Source organism: Trichosurus vulpecula, chromosome 4 (assembly GCF_011100635.1).
Source record: "Trichosurus vulpecula isolate mTriVul1 chromosome 4, mTriVul1.pri, whole genome shotgun sequence".
Lineage (NCBI taxonomy): Eukaryota > Metazoa > Chordata > Mammalia > Diprotodontia > Phalangeridae > Trichosurus > Trichosurus vulpecula.
The window spans coordinates 215,742,747-215,770,470 of record NC_050576.1 but is presented as its reverse complement, the minus strand read 5'-3'; the positions used below and the strand labels follow the sequence as shown (position 1 = coordinate 215,770,470).

Sequence of the window (27,724 nt, the reverse complement as noted above, 5' to 3'; positions counted from 1 at the left end):
CAGAGTCTCTAGGCCATGACAGTTGACTGTTCCTACATGACAGTTAAACTAACTCCCCAATATTACATTTTCTCTTAAAGACATAATAACAGTATCTGTATTTTCTGTAGGGGAGGCCATTTAAATTAGGGTTATCTCATCCCCCGCCCCATGCCCAACATGTTTCAGTCTCTTAAAAATCATTGGGTTACATCAAATCAACATCAATATCATGTATAATAAACACATAACAGTGAAAATCATTACTAAGATATACATATTATATACAATATATACACAAAATATGATACATGTACATGTTTCAACAGTATAGGCAAGAAGAAAAATGCAGCAGTAGCAATAATAAGTATATAGAATAATACATACATAACACTGCCTGTATTGATGTAACAAACAATAGAAATAACTCATTGAATAATGAAATAGGCAATCCATACAAAATATATAACAATATAGGTTGCAATAACAAAGCAACATTAGACATACTTCATCTTTGTGGCATCTTATCTATAATATGAGAGGCTTGGCCAGGTGATCTCTAAGGTTCCTTCTAGGTCTATTGTCCTATGGTACTACAGGTATTCTATCCTACAATCACTAGTTTGTATTGAAATTTCCATATATGTATATATGTGTATACACACACGCACACAACACATACACACACATTTATTCCTTTCTCTTTTTCAAACCCTCTGGTCTCATAGGCTTCAATAACATTAAAGTTGATGTCTTTACAATTTATTAACAAGGTAAAAAAATACATTTAAATATTTTAACAGTATATCAGCTCTGACATGAAAAAGATCACAGCCTTTAACTATTATCTGCAGCTGCTAACTCCTTCTCAGACACTGAAATGGTAGCTCAAGAATTTAGCTCTCACAGGATGGTAAATTCTCTTAAGAATTCTCTTCAGGATATCCTCTCCACATCATATCTTCTCCACAGCCCAAGTTAAACTTGGTTCTCTAAAAATCCCTCTTCAGATTCACTCAGTCTTGCAGGCTTTCTGCTGGTGCCCTAGACCATCTCTCTTGAGCCACAATAATTAACTCCTTCCAGAATGACAGTTAAACTTTCTCTCTCCTTTTAAAGAAAAAGTAACAGTATCCATAGTCTCTATGGGAGGCAATTGCAATTGGGGGTCTTTTTTCTCCCTGTGAATGGTAATTTTTCAGCCCCTGAAAAATCATTTGGGGGAGGTATGCTAAATCCATAGTAATAGCATATCCCCAAATATGTCAATACTTGCATTGTATGCAAAGGGGAAGGGGGGAAGCATTGCAACATTAGCAGGAATAACATAATAAATATGTAATAACAATATATGTATAACAATAGCATATGGGAATCAAAAACATGTATCAATAAAACAGAAACAACAACCCATTGCATGATGAAACATGTAATTTATATAACATACATAAGAACATAGGTTGCAATTACATAGCAACATTAAATATAATTCATCAGGAACTACATCTGGCTGTGTGAGTAATCACCATTTCTCCTGCAACATTGTAAATTAGTTTAGTCAGAGGTCAGATGGTTCTAGTTTTATTTTGTTTTGTTTTGTTTTTAACCTACTTACCTTTTTGTGTATATACACCTGAACTTGTTAATGTTATCAGCTGACTATCATCTCTAAGTTTTATAGACTGTCTCTTTTCCCCAAGGGTCTATATAGGTGAGGTTCTAAGCAGGAAAGGTATTGCCTCCAAGTTTAGCATTGCCCCCCTCTTTTGTCTTAAACGGGTCCTCTTCCTTCATTCCTAGGCAAAGTTACTGGGGCTGGTAAAATGGTCAGCTTTTGGAAACTTCTATAACCAAATAATTTATTGCCCATCAGGTGATGGATTTTTCTTTTTTTGGCGGGGGAGTTCACAAGAATTTCTGAGGAACTACTAGAGAGATGTGAATGGATCTTAATCTGCAAAGATAGGATGAAATCATAGATCTTTGGAAATATTTGCCAGACCCGGGGGGAAATTAGGCTGGGAAGGAAGAAGAAAGAAGAATGGTAGAATGGAAAGCTTGTCATGTCTGGAGTCAAATCCTTGTTCTTCCACTTACAACCTGTGTGACTTTGGGCAAGTGGTTTTCCCTCTTTCCTGATCTGTAAAAGGAGACGGCTAGATTATATGACTTCTAAGGTACTTTCCATTTCTAAATTTATAGTTTTGTGAACTTGCATTAGAAGCATGCTTCTCCTTCCTCAGTCCCCCTTTCATCTCCAAACTCTTCTCTTTAAAATAACGGCTATGCCTAGACTGCATTCCTTAACCTCCATTCCAAGTCCAGAGTCCCACTTAATGCCTCTGAAACCAATAGTACTCAGCTTCCTAGAGGACCCAGACTTGGGGCAAATTTGTCGTTGCTATATTCTCCACACATTGTGGTCGTAGCTAGGTGGCAGCTACCTGACAACGTGTACAAATGCAGTTCTTCATCTCTCCTCCCCTCCCCTCCCCTCCCCTCCCCTCCCCTCTCCTCTCCTCTCCTTTCTCTTTCCTGTTTTCTCCCTTTCCTCTCTTTCTCTTCTCCCTCTCTTTTCTTCTCCCCTTTCCTCAAAATATGGGGAGGGGAGAGTGGAGAAACAATGGATCATAGAATTTAGAAGTGGAAGCAATCTTAAAGATTCTCTAGTCCAGTGTGTAAATTAATTCAATGCGAAGTTATACGCAGAAGTTATATGGGATTCCATGGCGTCTTGGGGAGTGGGGGGAAGGAGGGAAGAAAATCTGGAACTCAAAATTATGTAGAACCGTGTGTTGTAAACTAAAAATTAAAAAAAGGAAAAATAAAAGGGAAAAAAAGCCTTTAAAAGAAAAAGATTCTCTAGTCCAAACCTTCATTTGAGAGGGGACATAAGGTCCAGAAAGGTGGAGGATCTTGTGAACTGCTATATAGGTAATAAGCAGGAGATCCTGGATTAAAATGAAAGTTTTCTCACTCTAGAGTCAGTGTTTTTTCTATTAACCATACTGTCTCAGGTCTCTTCCTTTCCTCAGAGTTGCTACTGGATAGATTATAAGAATGGCTGTGAAGGAAAGAGGATGCAGAGAAGTCTGGGATATCTCATGCCTGGGGGTGGGGCAGGGAAGAGGAGGAAGGGATGGAGCAGCATTCCTACTTTGGTTTGATGAAAGCCAGAATAAAAGGCTGGAGAAGGGGGTGTGAGAGAAAGGAGTTCCCATCCTCTTCCTGCAAGAGGACATCCCCTCCCAACGATTTTCTGTGTGGTTTTACCTGCTCAGCATCTCTGTCATTTCTAGAAGTGGTAAGGTTGTGGATAGTCAGGGCTATGTGTGACACACAGCATGAGGCTGAGAAAGAAGTGTACATTTTTGAACTAAACAATAAACAGGAAATAATGGCACACACTGAGAAAGTTACTGGGGAGTAAGTGAGTAAGAGAGGGAAGAGGAATGCAGAGGGAGAGAATTTGGCATCAGTTCTCTTTCCTTCTCCAGTGATATCTACATTGGGATATCCTCCTCTGGAGGGCATCCAGGGTTGCCAGTATAGAACCTGTCTGGAGCTGGAAAGATTTCTCATTACTAGGTCATAATGTCACCCAGCAAGGCCAGAGCTTCACCAAATGGTGACTTTTTCTCCTAGGCCTCAGTGCTCTAAGGAGTTTCTTTGTTGAGATTTGGGCTTCTGGAGGCTTATAGTTTTTGCTTCACTCAGCATAAAACCCAAGGGCAGGGGGGCTCAGCAAGGATCTGGCACGTTCCTATTTTAGCATTCATTCATTAACTCATTCATTCATTTATTCATCAAAGATTTATTGCATATTCAGTATTGGTGAAGCACTGTGGAAGATACAAAGGTATTTACAATCTAGCAAGGACAATAAGACAGGCACAAATAAGGACTAAGATGTCCTTAGTGAAGTACAAAATGCCAGGAGGGTTCATGGGGGAGGGTTCACTCTTGCTAGGGTAATAAGAGGGGCTTTTAAAAAAATTTTAAAAAATAAAAAAAGAGGGGCTTTATGGAGGACATGCCAGTTTGAACTGGAATCTAAAGGATGACTAGGGTCTTTATAGGTGAAGACAGGAGGGTATTCTAGGCAGAGGGAATGGCATGACCAAAGGCTCAGAGTGGGGGCAGGTAAGCTGTCCTTATGAGGTATAAGTCAGGGAGTGGTAGAAGATAAAGTTGGAAATATAGAAGAGGGGGGAAATGTAGAAAGTCTTGAATGCCAACCCAAAGAGCTTGAACTTTTTTTAGTAGGATTTTATTCTGTAGGAGGAAAAGGCCATAGATCAAGAGGAGAAGAATTCAAGGCCAGAGGCAAATTTAATCCAAAGAAAAGGAGAAGGTACCAATTTTAGGACAGATAGGGAATGGTCAAAGAGGTGGGACAATAGCCAGGAGGATGTCTGGCAAGGCAAGGCAAGGGGGGAAATTTTTTTTTTAAGAAAAAAGGGGTTGTTGTCAGTGTCAAAAGCTGCAAGGAGGTTATGGAGAGTGAAGACTGAGAAAATCCATTGGATTTGTTAATTAGGAGGTCAGTGGTGACCTTAGAGCAATTTCAGTAGAGTGATGAGGACAGAAACCAGATTTCAAGGAATGAGTGGGAGGTGAAAAAAGGGAGGTAGTGAGTGTAAATTATTCTTTGTTGAAGTTTGACAGTGAAAGGAAAAAGAAAAGATAAGATGGTAGTCTGAGGATATAAGGAAAAGTTCTTTCTTTGTTTTCTTCTTTCCTTCCTTTACCCCTTTCTTCCCTTCTTCCCTCTGTTTCTTCCTTCCTTCCTTTCTTTCTTTCTTTGTTTCTTTTTCTTTCTCTTTCTCCTTTCCATATTTCTTCTTTCCTTCTTTGTTCTAGAGGCATGAAGATGTTGTGAGTTGAGGGGAAGGAACCTATAGAGGAGAGGTTTAACAAGCAAGAAAGAGGGGATAGTTACATTCCCTACCACAATACATAGTAAAAACTTGATACATCTTTGTTGAGTTAATACAGAAATGATGGAGAATGGTCCAGGTGGCCATAGAAGATTTGCTATTTATTTAGAACTTTATAAAAATCAAAATGCTTTATGTACATTTTTCTTGACAACAACCATATGGAGTAGGTGCCACAAGCATTATTATCTTCATTTTACAGATAAAGAAACTGAGGCTCAATGAAGTTGTGACTTGCCTATTATGACACAGCTAGTATCAAATAAATCACAATCCTGATAGACTTAATATTTAAACCTAAGTCTCTTCTGACTCTTGAGTTTATCATTCTTTCCACTACACTCTCTTTCCTAAGTCAGCATTATAGTGGAAAAAATGCTGGATTTGGAGGGGTTCAAATTCTGACTTTGCTGCTTACTTATCTGTGTGATTTTGGATAAGTCACTTAACTTCTGAGCTTTAGTCCTTTAATCTATAAAACGACGTGGGGGTGGGGGAAACAGAACCACTGATACACTGATACTGAACCTATGAATAGGTACAACCATTCTGGAAAGCATTTTGAAATTATGCACAAAAGATGATGGAATAGCCTATGCCCTTTGACCTTATACCCCAAAGAGATCAAAGAAATAGGATGAGGTCCTATATGTACAAAAATATTTACAGCAGATTTGTGTGTGTGTGTGTTGGCAAAAACCCCTTGAAACTGAAGGGATGACCCCCAAATTGAGAAATGGTTAAATGAATGTGATGGACCACTATCATGCTGGAGGAAATGAGGAAGTAGGCAATTGCACAGAGACGTAGAAAGACAGATGAACGGATGCGGTGTGAAGTGAACAGAACCAGAAGATTGTTAGATCAGTATTTTTAAAGAAAATAAATTATGTTGAAGACTTTTATAAACTAATGAAGAATGAAACGAGCAGAACCAGAAGAACCCTTTAAGGATAACAACAACGAACAGCTTTGGAAACTGAAAGTTCACGATCAGTGAAATGACCATCCATGATTCCAAAGGACCAATGATAAAACTTTCCATCTGCTTCCTGAGGTAGAGGTGATGAATTTAAGGTCATATATTTTGTGTTTGTATACAGCCAAGAGAGGAATTTGTTTTGCTGGATTTGCATATTTGTTACAAGAAATTTTTTTTTTCCAGTGGGGTAGGCGATGGGTAGGAGGGAGAGAAAATAGATTTAGGTTCATTTAAAAACACTTTAAAAAATAGAGAGAGTGGGGAAGAGCTACAGGAGTAGAGTGTTGAATGTACTTTCCTAGGAGGTCCCTACATCATTAGTTTGCTTAATTATTTTACTGTGTTACAAGAGAAATGTGGGGATAATCTGGAAATGTTTGTAACATAAAAACAAGGTACATCGATATAACTTTTTAAAAAATAAAAGGAGGGGGTGGATCTCTATAACCTCTAAGATCCCTTATGGCCCAAGTGGTGGTCCAGACCTTAGGAACCGTTCTTCTTTTGAGCCTGAGGCAAGATCGTGTGCTGGTCTTGCAAGACTTGGGAAGATGAGTTTGATTTGCACTTCAGACACCAGCTATGTGACCCTGGAGAAGTCACTGAAACCTTTCAGGATTTCAGTTTCCTGACCTATAAAATGAGGGGGTTGGACTCCATGACCTCTAAGGTCCTTTCCAGATCTAAATTTATGATCCTGATCAAGAGGATGGTTGGAGAAATCAGCCTTGTAAAGAAAGAGAGGAGAATCTTTCTAAATCAGGAGAATCAGAGACTCAGAAAGAGAACCATAGGATTTAGAGCTGACAAGGGCCTTAGAAACCACCTGGTCCAACCCTGTCATTTTATAGAGATAGAAGCTGAGGCCTAGAGAAGGGGGAATGACTTGCCCAAGGTCACATGTAGGTAGTGAAGACAGGACAAGTGAAGATATCACTTATGTACCTGTATGTGCATACTTGCGTCATAGACACAAATACAAGGTGTCCCAAAAGTCCTAGTGTAGTTTTAAGCTTTACTATATTACATTTACTAATATTTAGGTTTTAAGCTTTAACATACATTTTTTAAAATTAATGCTTTGTCTTTACATGACAGTCATTTCTTGAAACAAAAAAACCCTTCTGTGTACAGATCAAACCCTCTCTTGTAACACGAAAAACAAACAAAAAAACCCACTCTATACAGAACTGCATTTGCCTATGTATACAACATTGCACCCTAGCAACACCTCACTTCTCTACTGTGAGGAAGGCTGTATGTTTCATTATCTGTTTTTCATCACCTTTATTGGTTTTTTTAATTACTCAGAATTTGGCTTCTATTTTAGTCAATGTCTATTTTCATTATGCTTATTTCTCTATGCAAAAGTTCACGTCTTCCAAAATTTCTGGGTTTTTTTTTTGTTCTTGTTCAGTCATTTCAGTTGTATCTGACTCTTTCTGACTCCATTTAGGGTTTTCTTGGTAGATATTAGAGTAGTTTGCCATTTCCTTCTTGAGCTCATTTTACAGATGAGGAAACTGAGGCAAACAGGGTTAAGTGACTTGCCCAGGATCACCCAGCTTAGTAGGTATCTGAGGCCAGATTTGAAATTTGACTCCAGGCCCTGGCACTCTATTCTTTTCTTTCTTGAAATGTAATAATGTTCTTTTACATTCATGTGACACATTTCATTTAACCATTTCCCAATCAATTGGCACCCACTTTGGAACATAGGCATTTGAGGTAGAGGCTAATTGTTATTTCTAGTACTATAGGATCATACAGTTGGAGCTAGCTGAGGTTGTAGGAATCATCTTAATTCAGCCCCACCCCCATTTTTCAGATGAAGAAACTGAGATCCATTGAAAGAAAACAATTTGTCTAAGGTCCTATTGGATTCAAATGTGGGTCCTCTGACTCCAAAATCTAGGCCTTTTCTTAGTAAAATAGGTGAGATAGAGAATTTAACCAAAAATGCACACAAATTCCTCAGTAGTACAAGAAGTGCCCCACTTTAGAGTGGGTTAGATAGCATGGCCTTGGGTTCAGTCAGTGCTGTGACACTGTCACTCCCCATTTTTGTTCAGCAGCCTGGGGTAGAGAATAGGAGATGGTGAGTTTGATTCATTTTCAAGATTGGCTGGAACAATTGGCAGCTAGGTGTTACAGTGGATAGAGTGTCAGGCCTGGAGACAGAAAGACTCATCTTGAGTTCAAATCTGGCTTCAGACACTTCCTAACTGTGTGGTCCTGGGCAAGTCACTCAACCCTGTTTCCCTCAGTTCATCAGCTGGAGAAGGAAACGGCAAACCACTCTAGTGTCTCTGCCAAGAAAAGCCTAAATGGGGTCACAGAGTTGGACGTGACTCGAAAAATGACCGAACCACAACAACATTGGAATTCAAGGGAGAGATTTTAGTGAATGCAGTGTTAAAATGACTGACCATGGGAGAATAGTCTAGGAGGGAGATAAATGAAGCTTGAAGGAAGCTGATGGACTAAGAGAATGGAGAATAGAGAGAGGTGGAGGGACCCACTCTTTGGCAGAGTACGATCTGTAAGGATGAGCAAGTGGGGAAGCTTAAACATCATAGAGATCATAGTTCATAGGGTATAGAGTGGGAAGGAAACTTTGAGATCATTTAGAACACTTTCTCATGTTACAGATGAGAAAACTGAGGCTCAGAAAGCTCGCATGACTTATCTAAGATCATAGAGTGAAAGGTGCAAATCCAGGCCCTCTGCTTTCACAGTACTCCTTCCACATCATGATATCATCTTTCATAAGAGTATAGATTTAGAGCTGGAAGGCAGCTTTGAGGTTATCTCGACCAACTGGTTCATCGAAGTTCAGTGACCTATCTAAGAACCTAAGTAGCAAGTGGCAGAGCTGTGGTTTGAACACAGGTCCCCTGACCACAAGCCCCTCGTTGTCTCCTTTGCTCCATTCAGTGTTAAAAGAGTTCAATACAATTCAAGAGCTATTTATTGTTTATTATATGCTAGGCTTTGTCTTCTGTACAGGGGATGCAGCAGTGCAGTGTCATCCCAGCAAAGGAGTGTGCTTTGTCCTTCAGCAAGGGAGCCATACGCACGTCCAGCTTCTTAGGAGGTTCCCCTTTCTTTTCTCTTATTTTTTTTTGTTTATTTCATACTTAAAAATCACCAAATAAAATGAGCATCTCCACATACAAAGTAGAACAGAAAAAGGATTGTACATGAAATTGCAAATCTTTATTATGTACAGATTGCTTTTCATTTTAATTACATAATAAATTCGACATCTAACTTTTAAAATTGTCTGCTTGTCTGTGTTTTCTTCTGGCCTACTTTCTGTTCTGTGTATCTTTAAAAATACTTCAATGACCCTCCCTTCTTCACTTTCTTTCGTTGATGACCCTATCACTATCCTCCCTTTCCCCTCCACTTCCTCCCATTGAAAAAAATGAAAAACAAAACCTAAATAAGAAATATACATAGTCAAGCAAAAACAAATTCCCACATTATCCTCACCTGAAAATGCATTTCTTATTCTGCACTCTGAGACCATCACCTCTGTTAGGAGGTGCTGGAACTGTGTCTGGGTGTTATATTGGTCAGAGTTCTTAAGGCTTTAACATGGTTTTTCTTTAACATATTGTTATTAATTAAATACACTTTCTCCTCTTTCTGCTCATTTCACTCTGCACTAGTTCATTCAGTTCTTTCCAGGTTTCTTTGAATCATCCCCTTCATCATTTTTGGTGTCAAAATAATATTTCACTACACTAATATATCATAAATTGTTTAGCCATCTCCCAATTGGTGGATGTGCCGCTTTCTGACAAAGGTCCATGCCTTGGATATTTCATCAAGTGAATTGGGGCATTCAGCTGACTAAGGATTCCCTTGATCAATTCCGCTATGTATATTTGTGTTAATTCCCTATATATCTTGGATATCAGACCCTTATTAGATATAGTTGATGTAAAAGATTTTTCCTCCAACATAGAAGCATCGAGCAGTTAGCAATCACTTCTAACATTTATATAGTGCTTTTAAGACTTTCAAAGTGCTTTATGTATATCATCTCATTTGATAATCAACTACTCTGTTCTTTTCCTGCTTGTGTTCATTTTGTTTGTGCAAAAGTTATACATGGTGTTTGCCTACTGAGAAGGCTGAGCTGGTGAATCTCTTGAGCTCAGGCATTCTGAGCTACAGTGGGCTAACTGATTCAGTGTCTTCACTAAGTCTTGAACTAAATAGAGTGAGCCTTCAGGACATTCTCTCCTTGCCCGTACCCCCTCCACTGGGTTGACTAAGGAGAGGTCAACTAGCCCAGGTGAGAAACAGAGCAGGTTAGAGCTCCTGTGCCATTTGGAAGTGTAATAGAACCCATAAGTAGCTGCTGTACTTCCAGCCCAGGTAATTCAGGGAATCCCAGTTTTTTTTAAAAAAGGGTTTTCAATTTTGTGTAATCCTAATTATCTATTTTATCTTTTGTGATTGCCTCTTTCCCTTATTTGATTAAGAATTCTCCCATTAGCTATAGTTGTGAAAGCTTCCTGATCTGATTCTCTTCAAATTTTTTTTTAAGGGATGTGAACTTTATCACTGAGGTTCAGTATTCACTTTGAGTGTATTATCGTGGGTGGTTTAAGATATTGGTCAAAGTGAAAAATTGTAGTTTTTTCAATAGTTCTTGTCAAATAGGTAGTCCTTCCCCAAGTATTTGATGATCTCCAATTTTTCAAACAATAGCTTATTGAGTTCATTTGAGGCAGTTAGTTGTTATACTGAATAGAATTCTGAGTTTGAATCCTGCTTCAGACTCTTTAATAGCTGTGTGATCCTGGGTTAAGTCTCTTTCAGTCATAATTTCCTTATCTGTAAGTGGGGATAACAATAACCCACAGGATTTTCATGAAGTTCAAAGGAGATCATATGTGTAAAGAGTTTTATAAACCTTAAGGTGCTACATAAATATTATTATTGTTATCATTAATAATGATAATTGCTTCTGAGCCTTCCTTAGTTTATTCCATTGATATGCTTTTCTATTTTTAGACAATCATTAATAGTTTTGATGATGAATTCTGGAACTGCTATTCCCCTTTCATTCCTACTTTTTTTGTCATTGTTTCCCTTGAGATTCTAGATATTTTTGTGTCTTCTTAATAATTTTGTTATTATTTGCCTAGTATTATGAAGTATCCCCTTGGTAGTTTGGTTAGCACTAAATTTGCCAATTAATTTAAATAGTATTGTTATCTTTATTATATTGGCACATACAGACCAGTCATGAGCAGTGACTTCAAGTTTTTTTTTTCTTTTTCATATAGTTTTGAGATACATAGTTTATTTACAACTGAATGAAGAGGTTTTCCTACAAGGTCTAATGGAAGTAGTTGCTGGTTCCACATGAGTGCGTGTTAGGCGGAGTCCATGACCATTTAAACAGTGGTCTTTAAAAAAATATGTAAGGTCATTTGATTTCTTCATGGATCAATTTTAAAACTGAGAATCCAAAATAAAAACCATTTTCCAAAACTCTCCAATCTCCAATCCAATGTGTAGATGTAGTTTATATTGCATAAACCTTAGTGACAGATTTTACTCCCTAGGAGAGCAATGTTTACCTAATACTCACCCAGAGGATCTGCACAGGGAATAGAGAGACCCCAGTCCTTAAGCATTTGAATTTGCAGCTTTTCTGCTTCCTGCTTAGCCTGCTGCTCCTTCTTTTGTTCTTTCAGGTTTTCCTCAATAGACACTTGCTGGAGGGGAGTGTTACATTCTTTCTCCATATTTGTTTCTTCTAGGAGGACCACATTTTCTCCTGAGACAACAATAAATGAACAAACATTTATTAAGTTATTATGTACCAGGCAGTGCATTAAGAACCGTGGATACAAAGGAAAAGCCAAAACTTGAGGTTAGAGAACTGCTGTCTAATTAGGGAGACAACACATATAAATCAGAACATGCAAGAGAGCTAGAGGGAAGGTGGAAGGTAACCTTGGAAGGTGTGGCACTAGCAGATGTGGGGACTGGAGACCAGGAAAAGTCTTCTGGAGGAGGGAGCACTTGAGCTGAGTCTTAAAGGAAGATTAGAATGGGATGAGCATACCAGGTATGAGGAACAGCCAATGCAAATGTCCAAAGCCTGGAAATGGAGCTGGAAATATACAAAATCTACAAATATATTTTCCAGTCTTGTAGGGTTAATGTGATTAAAGATCTTCCCCAATCATTAATCCCATTAACAGGTCTCAGGTGGAACTAGTTAAGGGAAGATTGATTAGGGGAGCCTTGTTTGTAGGAAGGTTCATACCCTTTTGCTAATTAGGTCATGAGGGTTGTGAAGCCCTCAGGCTCTAAAAAGGGTATATATACTCTGAGGGTAGCCATTAAGTTCTCCCTCAGAACTTTGGGGGAGAGGATGAAGGCAAGCAGACAGCTAGGATTTGTGAGTGAGTGTTTATGGGAAGGCCCCAGCAGAGGGGAAGGTTATGGGTGTTGGCTTGACTCCCTGTTGTGATATTGTTTTAAGTTCTTTGCTGTTATAATGAAGTAGATTTGCTGGTTTGGGGATATAATTGCTGGTATGTTGAATTGGACTTATTGGTTTTGGGATTTGTTCCTCTGTTATCTGAATAAATGTTTTACTTCTTCTGCCTTCTATATGGAGAGTCTCTTATATTCTGTGATACAGAACTATACAGGCATATTCATGGTCACCATTGATATTATAGCACTTGCCTTATTGATACATTTGGCGATGAGGATGGGATCACATGGTATAAAATCTCTATTTAGAGGCAGAAGGGCTTTAGAGGAAGAGATGAATATCCCAGGATGGGAGAATTTATCTTATTCCTCCCTAGCAAGGGAATGGGCTAAAGGTGCTGAACTCCGTGAAAGCTAGGAACAGAAGCTATGGAGATGAAACCTGTGCCCCTTACCCCAAGATTTTGAGCCCCATTCGTTTGAGGGGGGAATGATGATATTGTTCTATATACCTATTTTGTGTCACCCCTGTTATACTGTTATACTGTTATGGTGTTATTGACACCAGTTATACCAAAATTCCCATTGATCTATGCAATGGATATAAAAGATCTAGGGGCCTAAGAGTGAGCCATGTGGCCACTCTGGTAATGAGCTGCTATGTTATATATTTTGTAAATGTGAAGCTCATGATGTGTTCGTTTTGTGGAGGTTTTGTTGTAGTTAAGAAATGTTAGTACCTGTTCAGACACAAGTTGCCTATGTAATGGACGAGAAAGATCTTGGGGCTGAATGTAATGTTAATGTGATTAAAGATCTTTCCCACCCATTAATAGGTCTCAGATGGAGATAGTTAAGGGAAGCGTGATTAGGGGAGGCTTGTTTGTAGGAAGGTTCACACCCTTTTGCTAATTGGATCATAAGGGTTATGAAGCCCACAGGGTCTAAAAAGGGTATATGTACTCTGAGGGTAGCCATTAAGCTCTCCCTCAGAACTGTGGGAGGAGAGGATGAAGGCAAACAGACAGCTAGGATTTGTAAGAGAGTGTTTATGGGAAGGCCTCAGCAGAGGGGAAGGTTATGGATATTGGCTTGGCTCCCTGCTGTGATATTGTTTTATGTTCTTTGCTGTTATAATGAAGTGGACTTGCTGGTTTGGGGATGTAGTTGGAGTTATTGGTTTTGGGATTTGATGTTCTGTTAGCTGAATAAATGTTTTACTTCTTCTGCTGTCTGTATGGAGAGTTTCTTATATTCTGTGATACAGAACTATACAGGCATATTCATGGTCACCATTGATATTGTGACACTTGCCTTATTGATACAAGTCTTTAGATTGGAAATATACAAAAAAAAGCTAGTATGGCTAGATCATGGAATATATGGAGGGCAGCAGAATATAAGAAAATTTCAAAAGGTAGAAAGGGGCCAGGTTGTGAAGATCTTTAAATGCCAAAAGATTTTATATTTGAACCTGGAAGTAATAGGGAGCCACTAGTGTTCATTGGGTAGAAGCTTGACATGGTCAGAACTACACTTGAAGAAAACTATTTAGGCCACTGTTGCAACAATCCAGCTAGCAGCTGCTGTGGGGGTGTAAAACCAACAACAACCAGCTCACATAATGCTGCAAGCCCAGGTTCTTTTGATCTGCTTTACTAAGGAAAGCAACATTAAGGGGTTAACAATCTCACTTTAATCCAGCATACAAATATCATTCACTTAGTTCAGGGGAAAAAGCCAGCATCCTGAACTTCAGAGCAAATGCAAACAAATTACAAACATCAGCAGACAGACCTTGTCTGATTCAAATCCCTATTCATAGTTACCAGAGTTTAACCAAGTCCGAACATCCAGGCAAGCTGGAGGGCTCTCAACTACAGCTGCCCGGAGTCTCCACATTAGCGCACCACCAAGAGTGAGAGCCCTGAGCAAATAGCTCTGTCTTCCCTTTTCATGCACTCTCTAGCTGTCAGCTCTTACTATTGGCTCCGGAGTTAGCACCTCCCTTCATTGGCCCCACCTGGAGCCCCACCTTAGTTACCAATTCACCCCCACATAGGCTTAGCACCTAATAGATAGGGGTTTGGGCCTGGGGCTTAGCACCTAATAAGACTCAATCAAAGACACCCAACTTAATTGATATTACAGCCACTCTGGAGGTTGGATTGGAGTGAGGGGAGACTTGAGGTAAGGAACACAATTAGGATGCTATTATAGTAGTCCAGGTAAGAGGTTATGAGGTGGTGTTATATGCATGGAAAGACATGAATCAGAGGTGTTATAGAGAAATAAATTACAAGCTACAGCAACTGGATATTTGGGGCTCATGAGAGAAAGGAGTTGAGGATGACACTGAGATTTTGAATGTAAATTATTAGAAGGATGGTGGTGACTTCAACAGTAATAGAGAAGTTTAGAAGAGGGATGAGTTTTGGGGGGAAAGATAATGAGTTCTATTTTGGACATGTTGAGTTTGAGATACCTATGGGACATCCAGTTTGAGAGATCTAACAGGTACTTGGTGATGTGGGACTGGAGCTCAGGAGATAAACTAAGGCTATATGAACAGATCTGAGAAATATCTTCAAAAAGATAAAACCATGAGAGCTGATGAGATCAATAAGTGAGATAGTAAAGAAGGAGAAGCTAAAAGGAAAAAAGACCCAGGATAGAGCCTTGGGGAGAATCTGAGATTAATAGGCATGACAGGAATGAAGATCCAGCAAAACAGAATGAGAAAGAGCAGCTAGACATAGATAGAACCAAGAAAGCAATGTCATGAAAACCTGGAGAAAGGGGAGCATCCAGGAGGAGAAGGTGATCAATAGAGTGAGCTACAAAAGAGGCTCAGGAAGCAAGAAAGAGGTCAAGATGGATAAGGATTGAGAAAAGGCTAGGAGATTTGGCAATCAAGAGATCGTTGGTAACTTTGAAGAAGGCAGTTTCAGTTGAATGATAAAACCAGACTGCAGAGAATTTAAAGGAGAGGAAATGGAGAAAGTGGAAGTGGAAGACAGCTTTCTCAGTGAATATATATGAGAAAGGGAGGAGAGGTATTGAATAATAGCTATCGAGTGAGACTATCTCAAGGATGGAAACGGCATGTTGTGCTTGTACACAGCAGTGAGGGGGACAGTAGATGGGGAGAGACTGAATATTAGATTATTAGATTGCACTATTATAATTACTAGATGGAATATTAAAGATAGATTTTACAGATATATTAGGGATGATGGTGGGATCAAGCTTCTAGAGAAAGGTGGGAGAAGAGATCAAGTCTACATAGGGATCAGGAGTTTTTAAACTTTGTGTGTGTCATGTACCCCTTTGGCAGTCTGGGGAAACCTATGGAACCAGAAAGGGTTAAAAAAAAGCATAATGTTTAAAAAAATACATAGTATTACAAAGGCAACCAAAGATTAGTGAAAATGTATGATAATGTTAGATAATATAATATGGCATATTATATTATATTTTCCCATCTTAAGTTCACAGATTTGCAATCTACACATAGATCCTATGAATCCCAGGTTAAGAACCCCACTATAGAAGGTTTGGCCTTGGTTAGCTGAAGGGTCATCTTATCAGGCACTAGACTGAAGAAAGAGAGAATAGAGGACAATGTCAGGGGGATGTGAGATGAGGATGAGCTCTTGGCCAATAACCTCAGTGTTTTCAATGAAGTACAAGGCAAGGACAGATCTCAGTAGAGAGTGAGTGAAAAGGTAGGTGTTATTATGGGAGGCTCCAGGAGAGAAGAAAAGTTTTGGAATAGCTTATGTGGTGAGTGGGATAGGGAATCAATTAGGAAGGAGGAATAGCATCACTATGCTGTAGTGAAGGCCTGGTTGAAATTAACTAACATAAATTTGTAGTGGACCCAGTCAGCACAGTTTCACCATTTCCTCCTGTTTCATCCAGCAGCAGGTGAATAAGAGTAAAGGAAGCAGATGGTAAGAGTAACCCAGGGTTGAGGTTTGGTGGAGGCATGATTGATGATAGGACAAGGAAACAAGGGAACAAGGGAGTCAAGAGTAGAGGATAGTGTCAAGTTGAACTGGTTTGCCAAGGTGTCAAGATTGGGAAGGGAGGAGAAGTATAGCCAGGTCAAGGGCAAACCTTAAATAGTGTGGAGAGATGAAAGGATTGGAAGTCATGGTGAGGACAAAGAATGGGTTTATGAGGAATGAGACATAGGAAGAGGTAAGATTGTGATCAGAAAAAGGAAAACAAAAATCCATCCAGGAATACTGCCGTATTTTTTCACCCACATCAATATTCTCCACAATCTGATGTAACCCTTAGTTAACAAATTGACCAGTGTTTTGCTAATAGCCTATGTGGGTCCCACAGCCTCTCAATGGAGCACCCAAGTGTTTCTTGTCAATATCCTTGATGAAACTGCCAGTACCATCCACCATCCCCCCATCTCCCCATCTATGGTTCATCTTGAACTTGGAAGATGGACTGGGCTGGGTTATGGCAGGGAAGGGCAGGGCAGATGTGACAAAGCCTCCTCCTCCAACAGCTTTACCTTCTTCATGGGGGTTGTATCAGCAAGGGGCAGACTATGAGTCACAGAGGGCCCACTAGATCCATTCTGTGTTCCCTTAAAGAATGTTTTTGGGGGCAGCTAGGTGGCGTAGTGAATAGAGCACCAGCCCTGGCGCCAGGAGTACCTGAGTTCAATATGGCCTTGACACACTTACTAGCTGTGTGACTTTGGGCAAGTCACTTAACCCCAATTGTCCTACCTTCCCCCCTCCAAAAAAAAAAAAAAAGAACATTTCTAACTGTATCTACACAAGTCTTGAGTATGTCTTGGTCGACTGACTCAAAGATATTATGTAGTTAATTTGAAAGGGACTTCCCTTTCTATTACTGTCCTGAGGGGTTTGGTTATTGCTTTAGAGAAACATTGTTAATTTTTGTGGGTTTATTCTGTACCTTGCTACTTCAGTAAAGCCATTGTCTCAGTTACTTTGCAGCTTTTCTAGGGTTTTCTAAGTAAGTCATGTTTTTGGCAAATAGAGATAGTTATATATTCTCTTTGCATATGTTTATACCTTTAATTACTTTCTCTTGTCCTATTTGTATCACTAGCATTTCTAGTTCTTTATAAACAAAAATCAGGAAAACATCTTTGCTTTGCATTTATTGAGAAAGCTTCTAGTATTTCTCCATTGTATATAATGCAAAAAGAGAAAAATTATGAGCCAGATTTTGAATTAAGCAAGGTGGAAATATCTTCTCCCAATCTAATCCAATCCAATCTAATAGGCATTTTTACATTTAAATTTTTTATTGATTTTTTTAACTTCACTTTTATTTTCTAATTTATTTTCTTTCCCACCACTCCCAGAGAGCCATACCTTATAACAAAGTAAAGAGTTCAGCAAAAATATCAACCAATTCTGTCATTATGTGATTGTGTTCTAAACCTATAGTTCACCACCTCAGTGAAGAAGGCAGGAAGGTGTATTCTCTTATGTCTTCTTTGGGGCCACGCTTGGTCTTTATCATTTCATAGAATTCAGTTTTGATTTTGTCTTTGCTGTTTTTTTTTTCCATTTACATTCCCATGAACATTTAATGAGTGCTACTGTGTTCTATGTACATGTGCTAGGATAGTAAGGAAGAAAAAAAACTTTTCTCTTTGGGGATTGAACATTATACTAGGTGGATACAATTTATAAACAGTAAGTATAAACAGTTTTTTGAGGAGGGAAAGTACACTAACAGCTTAGAGGGAATGGTAGAAGGCAGCAAGCAGGAGATGGAGACGGTGCTATAACAGAGGGTCTGCAGTCAGAGGATCTGGGATTGAAGTCTGGCTCAGCAACTTAATACCTTGATAATCTTTGATGGTCACTCGCCTCTCTGGACCTCAGTTTCTTCATTTGGAAAATGAAGAGGATTGGACCAAATGACCTTTAAGGTCTCTTTTAGTTCTAAATCTATCCTATGTCTTCAGAGGGAGAAATATTGTTCAATGATTTTAACAGAACAATGGTCTGGAAGTGTGGATAAAATACTAACCTTTGACACAAATTGCTGTATTACCCTGGGCAAGTCACTTAACATTGTAGTGCTTAGTGACTGTATGTTGCAAGGCAAGTTCCAATCTACATTAGTAAAGAGTCCATCATGTTGCCTATACCAGTAAAATCATAGGTCCATACAATAATTAATAATAGTAGGCAAGCCAGTGTAGCAGAAACAGTAGGACACCCTGAAGGAAAGACAGGAGGCAGCATGTACCAGGAAAGTCCAATCATCACCACTGCCTTGACCACCGTTTCTGCTCACATGCTGGTGGAGACATCCCAGAATCCTAAACTCAAGAGCCTTGGGAAAAACAATGCTCCCAACCCAGTGCCCTCAGCTATCATCTTGGGAAGAAACCCTTGTAGACACGTAGCCTGGCAATAGTTCCTGCAGGTGCTCCAGCCCCAGCTCCTGAACATCCGGAAAAGGAAGCTCTTGCTCCCACAGTCCTTAGCATTGCCAAATGGTTCAATGTCAAACACTAACACTACTTTGTCAATGGCAATGACATAAAAGAAGAAGCATTACTCTTTTCTTTGCTATTGTATCCTAAGGATCATGGGACCTTTTCCATCTGACTGGAAGCTGAAATTTTCCATAGGTGTGGTCACTTCCATTAGCATGTGAGCTGCTTAAGAACAAGGATCATCTTATTTTTCTGTCTTCAACCCCAGTACTTTGCATGCAAGGGTTAACAAACCCTCACTAAATGTTCTGTTTGTTCATTCATTCATTCATTCAACAACAATCAGGGGTTTGGACTTACCTGATCTTGGTTTTGCCTCCCAGCTCTTACATTATATGATCTGTGCCTTAGTCCCTGACATCCATCAGTTACTTGGTAAAAAGCACTTCTCAAGAACCTGGTTGGTATGCAGCAAGAACATTGGATTTGGGAATTAGATTTGCAACTTAGAACTTGTCCCGTTACCTCCTTAGGGCCCAATTTCTATTCAGTGGAGTTTCCTAATCAACCTCCTTATATATTAAATGATGGGGTTAGACTTATGCATGATCCTACTATGTGCTTATTAGCACACAGTGAGGACTTCTGTTATTAACTTCTAGGTACCTAGAGGCTAGCTGTGGAGACAAAGCAAATACAAGTTAGTGTGTGCTGTAGGGCTTGAAAAGAGAAAGGTGGGTGTGGGATGGGAGGCCTCATGAAGGAGGTATGATTCAGGAGATAATAGACTGAGCATTGAGGAAACCTTAGAGATCATGTGGTTCAATGGTCTTATTTTAAATCCTAGAAGATGAGGTCCAGTGACTTGCTCAGGTCACACAGTTAGTAAGTGGCATTTATTCTTTGATGGACAGGTGGGGTTTATAAAAGGAAAGGAAGGAGATTGGACATGAGTTGGGTGGGAAGAACTAAGGCAAGATGGAGGATGGGGCCACGAGGGCAATGGGTAGGCCTGGCAGTAAAGTGAGTAGATGTGGCTGATGGGAAGAGAGAGAGAGAGAGTTTCTGAAGGATAGAAGGGATACTTGCCTCAACGGCATTATCCCTCTCACCTAGACCTGCCTGAATTCCCAGGATACCTAGTAGAACAGGGAAGCTGGGATAATATGGTGTGTCAGTGAGTAAACATTATCAATAGAGGGCTAATCTTACCCAATAGTATGGCTTCTCAAAAATAAAAACAAATAAGCTGAAGACTGGATTTTGTAAACCTAATTTTATGCTCCTGTTGACTCATTTTTATCATTGTGAGATGAGGCACTTTATCTCAGGTGACTCTGGGATGCTTCTCCTAAGATACCACTGCCCTCCTCACCCCTGGCTTATCTAAGAAAATCACTACACACTTCTTCTCCCCATTAATTAAGCTGTTTGTGAGCCAGCACTTAAATATTCTAAGGGAAGAGTGAATTCCTTTATAATGATCACCCCCTAATTTATCTAGCTTGAATGTTAAGATTTTCAAGTTGAACGTTATGGTATTTTAATCTTAGCACAGTACCTGACTTGACTACGGGGAAAGATACCCATTCTAGTTGTTATAATTGAAAGAATGCTGGATTGGAGTTAAAAGATCACAGAATTAGGGCTGGAAGGGATCTGAGAGGCCATAGAATCCAACCCCTTCATTTTACAAATTTGGAAACTGAGGAAGCTAGGTGACTTGTCCAGGATCACAAAGCTAGAAAGAATCTGAGAATGGATTTGAACCTTGACTTCAAGTCTAGCACTGAGTTCAGATTCTAGCTCAGATGTTTACTGTGCAACCTTGAGAAAGTTACTTATAGCCTTCTTGAACTTCGGCTTTCTCGGCTGTAAAATGCACCTCACAGGTTTGTAGTAAGGAAAGTGCTCTGAAAACTTTAGAAATCTAAACTATTGTTATTGTCATCTGCTTTTCTCAACATGCCCTGGCAGCCCTAGGAAGGAAAGAGAGTTACCTAAATTGTGCATTTGGAGAGAAGCTCTCCCTCTCCACAGCTGAGATGATTCAGTTCAACTCAGTAAACATTTATTTAGCAACCTGCAGCTAGGCATTCTGCTAGGTCCTGGGCATACAAAGATTTTTTTTAAAAAACTACTTAGTAACTATCCTGAAGGATTTAAGAGAGAAGGGCATCTGGTCAATGTGGTTTAGAAAAAAATTGAGGAGGAAATGATTGCTTTCAGCTGGGAACCTTCATGGGAAGGCTTCATGGAATCGGTGGCACTTGAGTTGGACCTTAAAGAAAGTACATAATTTTCACAGGCATTTATGAAGAGGAAATGTATTCTAGACATGGAGTGCAGAGAAGACAGAACAAAATGGGCAACAGCTAGCTGGTAGTAAAGTCTGTTATAATGATATAAGGCCAGAATGACGCTCATCGTGGTGATGAGCCAGACACAGGTGAATTAAAAAGGTAGGTCCCGATGGATTTAGAAGATGCCATAACTTTCACGTTTGGTCAGTGTGTGGGTTGGTTTTGCTGACTTGTTTCTTTTTCCTCTCTTTTTATTCTTTATTACAAGATATGGAACTTTGGGTAAGGAAGGGAGAAGGTATGTGTTTCAAAATGGTTATGGTGAAGCAAAAGGTATCAATAAAATATTTAAAAACTAAATACCAAAAAGAATAGATCCCCAAAAGCAATGAAATGATTTATAGGATTCCAAACCTAGAGCCTTAGAAATCTTCTAGTCCAGGGCTAATTAACTTTTCATTGTGCCATGACTCCTTTGGCAGTCGGTCTGGTGGAACCTATGGACTCCTCAGAAACATATTTTTAAATACATAAAATAGAATGCATAGGATTATAAAGGAAACTAATTATATTTAAATAGCTATAAAAATTTTAAGTTCATAGACCCCAGATTAAGAACTCCTGCTCTAAAGCAACCCTTTGCTCTTTCTAAATGGAGAATTTGGGGCCCATATAGGGGAAACGATTTGTCCGTAGTCACACAGGGCATAATTGGACTAGAGGGAAACCTTGTCTCCTAACCACCAGCCCAGTGCTATTTCTACCTACTTGGGATTGATGTCCTAGGTCATAACCAAGCAAACTGTTGGGAGAATGTATCATATTTATAAGGGCCTTAGGGCCTGAGTTTATTTGGCAGGTGGTCAGAACATTTATATACCCCATACATTCTACTTTATGGCTTTTGGGATTTGGGGAGACTTTTGGTCTAGGTCACTGACCCTACTAGAAAGCAAAGGACTAAGGACTTATACCAACCATTTGGGAGGGAAGTAAAGATAATCTGATGGGAGGTGTTTGGTGGTTTAAGAGAGTTGAGAGAAAGCAATGGTAGGGTTAGAGCAGGGAGGAAATAGAATGTAAGTTCTTCGAGGTCAGGGACTGTTTCCTTTTTTGCCTTTGCATCCCTACTGCCTAGCCTGGCATATAGTAGACATTCAAAAAAGTGCATGTTGAGTTGAATTAAATTGCTGAACTATGGGTGATCAGTAGAATTACAAGGTCAGATGAAGCCACTAATATCTCAGGAATCCCTTGTCTGTCTTCTAACCCTCAATATTTGGAGCACAGGGTGTGATGTCATTGGTGGAAGAGATGTTGGAAGGATTAAGGAGACTTCCCTGTTTACCATGCCCTTGAAAGGCACCTTGTACAAGTCATGAGGGACCTCAGTTTCTTTATCTGTACAGTGAAGAGAATGAGTTCTCTTTAACTCCTCTCTCTTCCTCTCCTTCCTCCCAACTCCAAAAGGAGTTTGTTTATAAGTCTTATGACATTTAACTTCTTTCTGCCTTGTACTATAGCTGTTTGTGTATTCCTCTATTACTAGACCATAAGATCCTTGAAGGTACAAATCATATGAGACAATGTCTGAAAAGTGCTTAGCACAGTTTCTGGCACATAGTAGGCAATGAATGAATGCTTATTCCCTTCCCTTTACATCTTCCTGTTCCCCTCGTACCAAGGCACACATCTAGCACAGGCCAATAGTTGGTAAATACCTGTTGAATGGAATTGGACTGAATTGGGAGAATCAACCTATTAGTCAGCTCTGCTCACACTGGCTTGTCTTCAAGAAATATCCTGGTCAATTCAATCCAATAGGCATTTATGGGCAAGGAAACTGAGTGAAATCATTTCCTAGGCCAACTTCTCTCTGCCCTCCAGCACACTTTATAGCTTCTTTCGGTCAGTGTTTCTTCAGTGAATGCAAACTCATTTTAATATCAGTCTAAGGAAAACAAAATTGAGAAGCTGAATTTGCATCAAAAGAAATTACAGCCAAGCCAAATAGAAAATAAATTTTGGATTACACATAAGTTTGGATCATCTACCACTGTTGACTTTCTAAAGCATAGAGTTATTATGACTTGGTTCTGTTTTGGTTTGTAGGGAATAAAAGCAATGCCCTTCCCCTCTACAAACACCCTCAACCTGGACTAAGTCACCCTAGTCTCTCTAGAGGTCAAAGTAATCTAAATGTTAATGGATTTTAGATATGCTAATGTTTGACTGGGAAGGCCAGTCCCAGGAGTGTTTGTTAACTGGAACTCTTTGCTAATCATGGTAGACCTCTAAGGAAACCTAACATCTGAATGACCAAGCTGGATAGGAGAGTAGCTGAAGAATAAGGGGCATTATCTCCCTCTCCCATGCTTGCCTGGATCCCACCTTTTACAAAGGTCTTTTACATCCTTTTTCTTATTCGCCCTTCTTAGCTATATTTCAAAGTCATGTTCATCTCCCTTTGACAGATGAGGAACTTGAGATTCAGAAAGTTAGGTGACTTAACCAAGACTTCCAGAGCAGTAAGTGATGGACATAAGACTTCAAGCCCAGGTTTCCTGACTCAATGGTCTTTTGACTACACTATGGCTTTAATCAGTTTGGGTAATTTGGAGGGGCAGAGATGTAAAGAAACTTCAGAGAACCTGGTTCAGAAATGGGATTAAGTAAAAAAGTAGGAGATGGGAAGCCTCATTTGAACTCTTATCTTGGACCATGGTCTTACAAAGGCAAAATCTAGTTCAGGAAAGTTCTTTATGCAGAAACCAAGGTGGGAGGGAGACCATTCTTGTTAGAGTTTGGGTAGCTTAAAGGAGAACAATTTTTTAGTGGGAATTGAGGGGTCTGAGATTCAAACATAAAGGATTTTCTACAGTGATTAGAAGGATTCTGATTTGGTCTAGGGTATAGAAGTAAGCTTGGAGTTTGGGGGTAAAACTAGAGCTGACCTCAGCCTGTTTTTGTACTTGTACCAAATGGATGGATGGTACCTTGGATTCTAGGGGTAAGCTTGCATGGGTCTCCTTCACAAAGTATTCTGGAGTCAATATTCTTCAAGTTTTGAACTGCCAAATTTTATCCAGCTATTTAAAACCCCCATACCCTAGATTACACATCTAACTGATGTGTTTGCTTATCCAATAACTATATTCCTTTCTTGAACCAATCAAAGGTATTCGAACCTCATAAAGGGATGACAGGATGTAGACATATATTGTTTCTATCTTAAAACCTCATCATGAATGATATCATATTTTGTGATTTTATCAGCTGAGCTGGGGGAGTGGTAGTGGGACTCACATACCACCCTTGCCTTATATATACCCATATGCTGCAAGTTAAATTGATCAACAAGACTGGATTTGTAATTATCTATTTCATAGGATCATGTCTAGGGCAGAGGCTGTCTAGTAGTCTAACACGCACACGCACGTGCACACACACACACATCGTTTTACAGGTGAGGTAACTAAAGTCCTTGAGGGGTTAAATGACTTACCCGAGGTCACACAGGTAGCAAGCATATTTGTCTTTTTAAAAATTATTTAATTTTTAATTTACTGAATAAGACAAGCGTCTCTATAACATAGTATAACAAACAAAGATGATTGTGCATGAAACTGCATTTGTGTAAGCAGATTTGTCTAGAATTTGTGTATTTAAGCTGTACTGGTAACTGTCCACACATCTGGAGAGAATGTATTGGCTTTAAACCCTAGATCATTCCATCAGCAAGTTTTTATTAAATGTCTCCTATATGTCAGGCACTGTGTTAGATTCTGAGGCTACAAATACAAAAGTGAGACAGTCCTTGGACCTCAAAGAGTTTTATATTCTAATGAGGGAGTTTACAACACTGTGAGTCAGTGGTGTGGGTGGGGGAAAGTTTTTTGGTCTGGTAGTTGAAGGGACTGAGAGTGGAGTCATCGGAGAGTAGCCTTTCACAACCTTCCCAGAAGCAGTGGCAGTATTGACTTTAAATAGTTTACCTAGAGCAAGAGTAAGTGGAAGATGGGGGAGGGTAAAGAATAGGGCAGATTGCGAGAAACCTGAGCCATGCAGGTCCTGGTGTCCTGTGTGTGGCTGGATGGGAGGTGAAGCATGGTCTGGGGCGAGCTAGGTAGAGTGAAGTGGTTGTGTTTTCCCTCCCTCACCCACGGATCAGGGTCTGCTGCAGCCTTGGGGAGGACTGTGTGTCCCTCCCTGGGTTAGGCTTGAGGCGGGAGGTGGAGAGATCCAGGGCACCAGCTGAGATCTGGCTTCTTTGAATCTGCCAGGAAGTATAGGTGAATGGGCAGGGAATCTGATTCGAAAACGTTCGCCTTGGACAGGCTCATTCCTCAAAGATAGAAAGCGTGTTTTCTTGTTATTGTTTTGTGGGGGAAGAGTAACGAGTCAGCAAGCCAAGGTGATATCTCAAGATGAAATGGATAGTGTGCTGATGTCCAGAGGAGTGGGTTCAAATCTCAGAACTGCCATTTATTACATTGGGGTCCATGGGCAAGTCACTTAACCTCTCTTCCATAAAAGTAAAAATGAGGGGATTGGACTAGATTACATTAAAGATCTCTTCTTATCTCTAGTTCTGATCCTGACTGAGGCCCGTAGCTACTAGCCAAGCTGAAGTTAGTGAATAGCTTTTGTTCAGTCCAGGTCTACAGTAGGGCTAACACCTATGAGGTGTTCCCACTAATCTGGCCCTGATATGGTGGGCCCCACCTGGGAATGAGGGGGGTGAGCCAGCCCAGGTCAGAAATGAAGCAGGTCACAGTTTCCGTGCTGATCAGTAGTGGGGTAAGCCTGTGAGTGGCTGCTGCACACACTGAACATGAGAGGAAGACCTAGCCATAAAATCAATCAATTAATCCATGATCTTATGATCCCAAAGATCTATTTCCAATCTTGAGAGATTCCCTCTTTTCTGTACAGGAATTTTTGCTGTTGGGATCAGTTTACCCCTTCTATACAATGAAGTTGTTGGACTATGCCATTCTTTAAAATGAGACATACAAATGGGGTAGGGGAGCAGGCCGTAGGATTATAGATTTAGGACTGGAGGGGAACTTAAAAGTTATCCAGTCCACCCCACTCCCACTTTTTTTATACAGAGAAAGAAACTAAAGCATGGAAAAGTCAAATCACTCACCCAGGGTCACACAGGTAGTGAGTAGCAGGGTCAGGATTCTGACCCAGGGACTCTGACTCCAAATTCAATCCTTTTCACCCTGTGCCATAAAACTTCTTCCCTTTAGTCCTCACCCTCCCAGATCCTAAAGTCATGGAAGGACTGAGTTTAGGAGGAAATCCAGAATAAGCATGGAAGGGTGAGCTTAATATCCAAGCTAAACTGATAGGAATTTTGAGTTCATTCTTTGGAAGTATTGACTATGGTTCCAAAGCATTTTCACAGCACATTATCTCATTTGATCCTTAGAAGAACTCTGTGATATACTGGTCAGGGCAAGGATTATTGGCTCCATTTTACAGGTGAGGAAGTTGAAGCTCAGAGAGGTGAACTAACTTGACCACAGCACACAGCTAGTCTGTAGGAGAACCCAGATGCAAGCTCGGGTCTTCTGCTTCAAAATACTTTTTCCATGTTAGCACCCTTCTGTTTTGCAAAGGTACTGTTTGAAGCACCTTCTACAGAGGATATCTACAGAATTCCTGGAAGGCAGTTTTTTGTTTCTGCTGGAATATTCCTCCACAAACTAGGGGATGGGGGTGGAGGGAGTGGGCTAGATGATGTCTAATGAACCTTCTAGGTCTAAATCTGATTTCTGTGGTGGACAAATAATTGTCAGGAAGCTTTTAGGAATCATAGGAAACATGATTGGTGCCAGAATTGTAGGGTTGTAGATTTAGAGCTAGAAGGGAATTTAGAGCCCAACCCCCTCATTTTACCGATGAGATAACTGAGGTCCAGAGAGGCTAAGTGAGAGAGAACCCAGGAGTCACATAGGTACTAAGTATCTGAGATGAGATTTGGGCCCAGATATATATGTATACATAAATACATAAATGCAGGGCCTTATCCACAATGGGTCTCAAACTTTTTGGTCTCGAGATCCCCTTATACTTCTAAAAATCATCAAGGACCTCCTTGAGGGGCTTTTGTTTATATGGATTATATCTATTGATATTTACTGCTTTAGAAATTAAGATGTCTTAGTATTCTTATGAACAAAATTTTGCCCCTACAGATCCCCTGAAAGGGCCTTGGGGACCCCCAAGGATCCCCAGAGCATACTCTGAGAACCATTCTTTCTGACTGAAAATAGGAAGCTGTCTCAATTTTCAATAAGTGAGAAAAGCTTGATACTAATTCTAGATCTATTCATTAGAAAAAGTTTTATGGTCACTTGGCAGGAGAAGAGGTGATCACTAGAAGCCATCATGGGTTAAGAATATGTCATGCCCAATTAACCTCATTTCCTTTTCCTATTGGGTTACCAGAGGAATGACATTTCTGGCCCTAAAGGAACTTACATTCTAATGTGGGAGACAACATATCTAAATCTGTGCTGCCAAGATAAATATAGAAAAACTGGAAGGCAGCTTACAAAGGAAAGGAACTAGT

General features: G+C 39.9%; 1 protein-coding gene and 1 pseudogene across 1 annotated transcript in view; one reads left to right on the top strand and one right to left on the bottom strand.

The window, feature by feature from the left end:
• Positions 1-27,724, top strand: part of BAHCC1 (BAH domain and coiled-coil containing 1) — a 151,041-nt gene that overhangs the window by 12,076 nt on the left and 111,241 nt on the right. The window lies entirely within an intron of this gene.
• LOC118845942 lies at positions 11,508-16,802 on the bottom strand (annotated as a pseudogene).